Raw genomic sequence first — 7,796 nt, 5'->3', positions numbered from 1 at the left:
TTTCTCCACACTCCCTAGAATGCTGGCGATCCCGGCAATTTTTCTCTTTCCTCTTTCCTTGATACAGAATCTCAAAAAGTCAGGCTCGGATTTTTCAAAAGTACTTTTAAGAAAATATAGGCGGCTTTTCAGTTAGACCCTTTGAGGCCGTGCCCCTTCCCAACGTGATTTCCCTATGTGGTGTGCTCCCGCTGTGCCTAGGCTCATTGTCAAAGCCTCAAAGGACAATGTTGGGCTACGATCTCGAGCGAAAGATGTGGATTGTACAAATGTGTAAGCCTTCGAAGTGTGAGATGCCTCTGCTGTCATCATTTTATTACACATCTTACTTTTCTAATTGCTGGGGTGTTTTTTTTTTTCCTTTCGTGTAAATGAACCAGCAGAGGCCACCACATTCCTCTTAAAAAGTCATTTCCCACCGAGGTGCTTTACAATAGAGGATTTTGAGGTTCCACAGAGGTCTGGTGCCCAGCAAGCACCTTTACTTTCAAGAACTAGTTCAGTTTAAAACAAAAAAACAAAAAAACAAAAAACCGTATGCTTGACTAAACTATCGTTCCCTTTTTCTTTTATTCCAGTTGAATTAGAGGTCAGACGTAGTTTGCCACATTAATTTTTAATGAACATCTATATTAGATGTGAAGACAGAGCTAGGTTGAAGTTGGCGCTTCAGTATTCCTGGGAAATATTGTGCTAGATGGCTTTTCCTAGTGGTGTAGGCAGTTCAGAAATACCATTTTATGTTTTGCATCAGAAAACGTGGTAGAGGTTAATTTGTTCCTTGGAATGCCGTTCCGTTTTCTATTCAATAAAGTTTCTGTCATACAGGGATGACTAAAACGTTTTGTAGCAGCTCTTTTCTATAAAAGAAGTTTATGCAAGTAATTTCACATTTAAAAATATTTTGAAAACATGGCAGAGTGAGAGCCTTTAGCATGCCAAGTGAGTTTTTTCTCTTCCTTTGACTAGTCCACATATATGCCTTCTGATATTAATTCACTGTGATTTTAAAATATTGTTGTGATTTAGCACTTAATTATGTCCTAGCTACCTCGGTGTTTAGAACAAACATTCAAGTAGAAATTGTTGGACCGCTGTAAGATTAAAGTGCCAATAATGAGAAGATGAATTTTTGTTTAAAACGATTTATTGTTGGCCAAATTGAACACTAAAGTCAGTCTAATTCGGTACTCCAAGAGAAAGGCGAATGTATAGTTTGTATTTTGGGGTGATTTATTGTTTCTTGGGAATTTTTTTTTGATAACAGAAAAGATGGATTTCCTGCTTCTTTATTTTATTTATTTATAATTCATGTCTTACCAGACTGTTGTTGATGTAGAAATTTTATGTTTCTTAATCACTGCTTTCAATCAAATAATTCTCTATAGAACCAGTGAGTTTTTTTATTGTAGATCATGTTTTTAAAATTACTGTATTTAGAGAAAATATAAGAATCTCTTTGCTTTTTAAGCCCTAGGAAATAGCAATGAAATATATATGTAGTGAACCTTGGAATCCAAAAATAAAGTGGGAGTAGATTTATATTTTTGATAGCTTTTGTCAGTTCTTTGTATTTCTCTTATTTGAGGATGGGCAGTTTCCAGAAGCCTAACAGGTTGCCTTCCAGAAGGTTGGTTGTAAGTTTATTGAAATCTGAAAAGCATTTTTATCATAGAAAATGTTATAACAGGGAGTTATTTCCATATACTTTCTTAGTTAGCCCATTATAGTTTAGTGAGATAATCTTTGTAAATCAAATGAGATTTTTTTGAAATGCTTAATTAGCACAGAGCCTGTCACATAGTAGGAACTTAATAAATCCTTGTTTCCTTTCTTATATCCCTTCTATTATTGCAGAATTCTAGAAACAGAATCAAAGAGATGCTTTGGGAAATTTACAAAAGAGAAACAATAATCAGTCACTTCTAGATACTAACATGTCCCCATCAATAACAAGTCATGCCAAACTAACTGAATTTCCCTTTTTGACAGAGTAACTAGCAGAGTAGATGATAGATCAGGGAACGCTATAGAAAGATTAGCTAAACCTACATTTTGACCATCTTTCAAAAGTAGTCTTTAAAAAGTTAATGTCAACTTGGAAATCAGTCTCTAGTGGAATGCCTCAGGGATCTACCCTTTGGCCTTCTGTTATTTTACAGGGTTTTTTTTTTGCTCCCCAGTGCCACTGATGAATGAATGTATTCAGCAAAGTCATTTCAACCTACTATATGCCAGGTACATGGAGCTGTTTTGCCTTAATACCTCCCTTCACAACATTGCTCTATTCCTTAGTCATTTCAGGAATAATGGCAGCAGTGCAGAGATGAGAGAAAAAAACAAAATGAGTTTTCATGGAAAATCTCCAAAGGAGACAGCAGTTACACTAACTATGGGCTTAGTGTCATGTCCTGATAATGTGCTATTCTGACAATAGACACTTCTTAATTGGAGGCTGGCTGAAGGAAATTATGAATCAATAGCCTGCAGAAAACAAAAACAGTGAAAAAAAGCAGCATCCTCTTTAATGAAGAATGAACGGGGATACAACAAAGCTGCCTTACCAAGGCAAAAGTAGTGTGTAGTAAGTTTAGAAGGTGAACTACAGAGCATACAACATAGAATCAAAGAGAAAATGATGCAAATTAAATGCCATTCTCTGAATAATCAAATTGTGTAGTAATCATACAGAATCCTCAAAATGATGATTGACATTTGATTGATTTTCAGTTTATAACATAGGGATTTAGATGGGTTTGTAAACTTTAGGTTTGTAGTAAAATAGAAATACTATGTTTTAAAGGGAGAATTCATTTTTTTCTCATAACTGATAGAGCTAACCCCAATTCCTTCTACCAGTCATGAAATGACATGATCTCCAATTTCCTCACCATTTTGCTCACTCATTTCAAATGCCCTTATAATTGGTGCTCCAGCTTGATAGTATCCTTTCAGAATCATGGCATCTGGAACTTAGAAAACACATTGGCTTTCCAGATAAAGTTTTCACCCAGATATATATTTCAATGGATCACTACTTCTTTCTAACCTCCCCAAGATAGTCATTTATCAAGTGGATTAATACAATAAGTCCATTTGTGAAGAATAGCTATCCCTAGGGGGAATACACACACACACACACACACACACACACACACACACACACACATATGTCTTTTCCTAGTGATGTGTGTATTTTAAGATACAAGTTGCAGCATGCCTTTTTTGGGGGAAGCTCTTTGGAGCCCCTGAGAACCATTAAAGTCATTAGTACTAACTTGAGCTAAGCAGAAAAAAAACCAATCCCTGCCTAGTAGGAAATAGTTTAGCTGCCTTTCTCAAGTCATTAAACTAAACTTCTAAAATTCCACAGGAACCTCCTAAATAGTACATTATTTTGATCTTCTAAATTAAAATCTCTGTAGTAACTAGACATTTGCATGACTAAGACCTATCTTTTAAAGTTTGTAGACATTTGGTTGATTTTCAGTTTAAATCATAGGAATTTAGGGAATCCAAAGGCCTTCTAGTAAAATATGCTCATTTACAGTTTCTTTTTTATTAATTCATCAAATGATTTTGATACCCTTCTATGTGCATTTGTGTGGGGGATGTACTGGGGTAATTAGTAACAGTGTCTATATGAATTTTGCAAGAGGACCTTCCTAACAAATACACAGTTAAGGTCCTGAAGTACCCCAGAAGCAATTATCTTTCCACTTATTAGCCTATCCCTCCCCAAACCATAAAACAAATGTCTGATGAACAGAAGAACTTTGTATCATTATGTTATATAGTCCAACAAATTTAAATTGTAAAGAGAATTTCTCAGGGCAGCTAGGTGGCTCAGTGGATTGAGAGCTCAAGACTGAAGATCTGGGTTCAAATCTAGCCTCAGAAGCTTCCTAGCTGTGTGACCCTGGAGAAGTCACATAACCCCCACTGCATATCCCTTTCACTCTTCTACTTTGGACCAATACACAGTATTGTATCTAAGATGGAAAGTAAGGATTTTTTAAAAAAGAAAAACTAAAATTTCTCCTTTTTTTCCTGTGTGGTATAGAGTTGGCATTGACATTGGCATTCAAGGAAAACCTGAGTTCAAATCATGCCATTTCCACATACTATCTTAAGATCTGGGCAAATTATTTAATCCCTCATGGCCTTCTCTAAGACAATATATATGTGTATATTGTTGGTCTGCCTCTGTAGAAGTAGTTTCCATATCAGGAGTTCACCATACTGAACACCCCTCTCCTTCCTCCTTAATTCTCCAATCCCATGATATTAGATTCACTGATTGTCTCTATTCTTTTATTTTTCTTATCAGCAGCTTATTTTTCTCTTATTCAGGTAGTTACTCAGTAAGAAAAGGGCAGTAATGTGAGGGCAATTCGCTTTGACTTAGTATGAATTCAACAATAGATTATGGAGGTCAGGACCAATTTATGATTTGGCATATGCAGTCCCTGTGTTTATCCAGTATTGGTTTTCTTTAGGTGACCAAAAGCCATCTTCACAATTATCCTTGCCTGCCCACCTCTTATATTTAGATTTGCTAGTGCTCAGGACCTAGGATTGCTATATTCCTGAGAGAATGAGGAGTAGTGACTTTCTGGAAGTCGAGTTTCTGGGTCAGCAAGTCTAACCCTCCCAGTTGCTAGTGATATTTCTCAATTCAGTTGAGGTAGGGATTGCCACCTCCTAATTGCTGAGGTGTGAACAGGGAGTATGCCAGAGAATGTAATCGTGCGTTTTCCAAACTGCTTTGTTGTAGCAACTGTATAGAATTTGGTGTTTGGACCTTCTCTCATCGTTTTCCTAGGTATGTCATGAGGGGAGTGTTCAGTACCCAGACAATAAGATGAGTAACAGCTGCCCCTCCCCAGCTTATGTGACCGACCACTTGTATATCAGTATATACTGTGTATATCCTGTCTATCAGTGCCCCCTCAGGATCATGGAGGAAGTTAGCTTTAATAGGGCTGCGTGTGTGTGTGTGTGTGTGTGTGTGTGTGTGTGTGTGTGTGTGTGTGTGTGTGTGTGCTGGCCACAATATGACCATTTTCGAGAAAAGAATACATGGCTAAATGGGCAGTGGGTTGTTTGAAACAGGATGGTAGTTGGTGGGAATATTTTACATTTAGTTAAGTTGCTTAACTTTTGAGGCTCATTACTTTGATTTACTAGAAAGGAAATGATTTTATTCTCACTGTTACAGTTTAGTGCATTCTTAAATGAGAAGTTCTTTGTGGTCGAAAATCTTAATTTCATCTTTTTACTTTTACTGATACACTTAGTATGGTTTGTGTGCTCCGAAACATTGAAGGTGATTCAGATAGACTATTCGCTTCCCAAATATCCCTGCCTCCTACCCCCACCTCTTACCACTCACTTATTTTTAGTTCTCAAACCTTCTAAGATCTCAATGTAGGCATCCTCCTACCCATAGGGAGGTGTTTTTGCATATCCCTGCCAATAAGGGTGCTGGTGCCTCCTCATTGGCTTTCACAAAGTAGGAAAGATAAAGTGTTCTTCTTCCAGTGCCTTCATTCATGAAGATCTTAAAGACACTGAGATAAGAGGTAAGTAGGACAATGCTCTTCCTGTTTTGGGGTGTTTGTGAATATGTGCTGTGTATTGCAATGTCCTGTGCATACTGTGTGGCTTACAACCATATATTCATAGAGTGTCTATTTTTAGGTTGCTCTTCTGTTGCTGAGGCAACTCAGTATACTTTCTTGTGCATATTTTTAATTTATACTCCTATTAATTACCCCAAAAGTGGACTCTACTCACAGTAGACAATTGTTCTAAGCATGGCTTTTGAAAAGTTAGACTTGTACTTAGCTGGTGGACAGTATTCAGTATTAGACATTAGACTGGGGAAAGCCTTGTAGGGCATAGAATCTTTTAAGAAAGGAAAAGAGGAAGCCAGAAACTCAGATGTGTATTTTTCTAAATTTATCCTTGTGAATAAAAGGAACTCTTAGGTATGGGGTCTTTTTGTTTCTTTTTGTTTTTTTGGCATAACTTGTTTAAAATAATTGAATTCAAATATGTCCTGGGATTAGAACTTTTAAAAAATGATTAGAAAAATCACCCTTAGATGAAATCTTACTTTATGAAAGACTTTATAAATTTTGTCCTAAACATTCTAGCTAGGAAAATTACCTATCTAATAAAGTCATACTGTAGGTATTTATTGTCTAAATTAGTTCCTATAAACTTAATAGATTTGATTCTCATATTTGGAGTGAAGCACAGGTAACCGAAAAAGTCTGTTTCTCCAGAGACCATTGTGTTTCATGATTTGAATATGTTTTAATTCAGTTTAATTCACTCCCTTTGCCTGCTAGAAAACCAAATGATTATACCCTCTCTCTGCTCTAAAGGCTTGGAAATACCAACCTAAAGGCTGAACTTTTTTCTCTTAGCCCTCTTTTGAACAGGTTAGGGGTTACATGTTTGGGTTTCAAAAGGCTTCTCTGTTGGAGTCTAAGCTGCTTGTTAACTAACTACGAACTGAAAGCCTGGAGGCAAAAAGAGAAACCTCTGAACAAATCATTTAAAAAGGATATTGTATGTCCTATTGAATTTAAAAGCAAGATTTGTCCAATATGCAAGCAAGTTTACTGTATACAGTTCAGTTAAAACAAGGTGAAGAAAAAGTTCAATGAAGCTAATTTCCCCCTAAATCTTCAAATATATAAAAAAATTCACCTGCTCTGTTAGTATTGAAGAAATTGACATAATAGGTACTTTAATAAAAATACTTTGGAATACTTTCTCATTTGGTTTGTTAAGATAAGGGTGTGTGTATGTGTGTGTGTGTGTGTGCATGCGCACATATACATAGATTAGAAAATATTCTTTTAAAATTCTTTCCCCAAATGAAGCAGGTGTCACTGTCTTAAAAGTAATTTGTTTAGCCTTCCCAGAATAGTATGACAGATTGAAGTTAAATCAGGATTTGGGGTTGTTAATGATGTAGCAACAAGTTTTGATCCTTCAGAGAGTTGTATTAGTTATCTGCAGTAAAACCGTGATTAACTAGGACCTCCACTTCCTTGCCTCCACTTAACATGCCAGTTGTAGGAAACGTTTTCTTACATCCCTTTCTGGATTTCTGCTTTGCCCTTATGTTGTTTTGTTCTTAACCATGCCTATGCCATATCTCTGCCCCTCCCCCTCCTTCAAGGCAGTAACTGTCATGTTTTATATTTATATCCCCAATGCCTAGCATTGTACCTTTCTTATAATAGGCACTTAATAAATTGTTAGCTTGAAAAATGACAAAATAGGCTGATATTAGAGAATTATTCAAGAAAACCACTTGTAAGCTATGTGTAAGGCTCCATGCAGATCTTGCCCCAATGACAGATAAGTACCTTCCATCGTACTATGTAATATTAAATTAGGTTTTGTGTTCATAAAATAATGAAATCATTGCAGTATCCAGAATCATCCTCCAAAATAGGATCCAAAATCCCATCCACAATCATCCTCCAATATATCAAAATATTTGATATATTCTCCTTGTTAATTAGGAAAATATATTACTAAATTTGACAAAATTTACATTGCATTTTATTGTACTAAATCTTCCTTAGCTATTCATTATCAGATGGCTTCATGCTCACACAAACAAGCAAAGATCATTTTATCTATTTTTTCCCTTAAAATTCTTATCTTCTGTTTTAGAATGTGACTTGCCCAGGGTCACATAGCTAGGAAATGTCTCAGGTCAAATTTGAACCCAGGACCTCCCTTCTCCAGGCCTGGCTCTGTATCTG

This window comes from Gracilinanus agilis, chromosome X, assembly GCF_016433145.1.
Source record: "Gracilinanus agilis isolate LMUSP501 chromosome X, AgileGrace, whole genome shotgun sequence".
In the NCBI taxonomy this organism is placed as follows: Eukaryota; Metazoa; Chordata; class Mammalia; order Didelphimorphia; family Didelphidae; genus Gracilinanus; species Gracilinanus agilis.
This window is presented reverse-complemented; position numbering follows the sequence as displayed.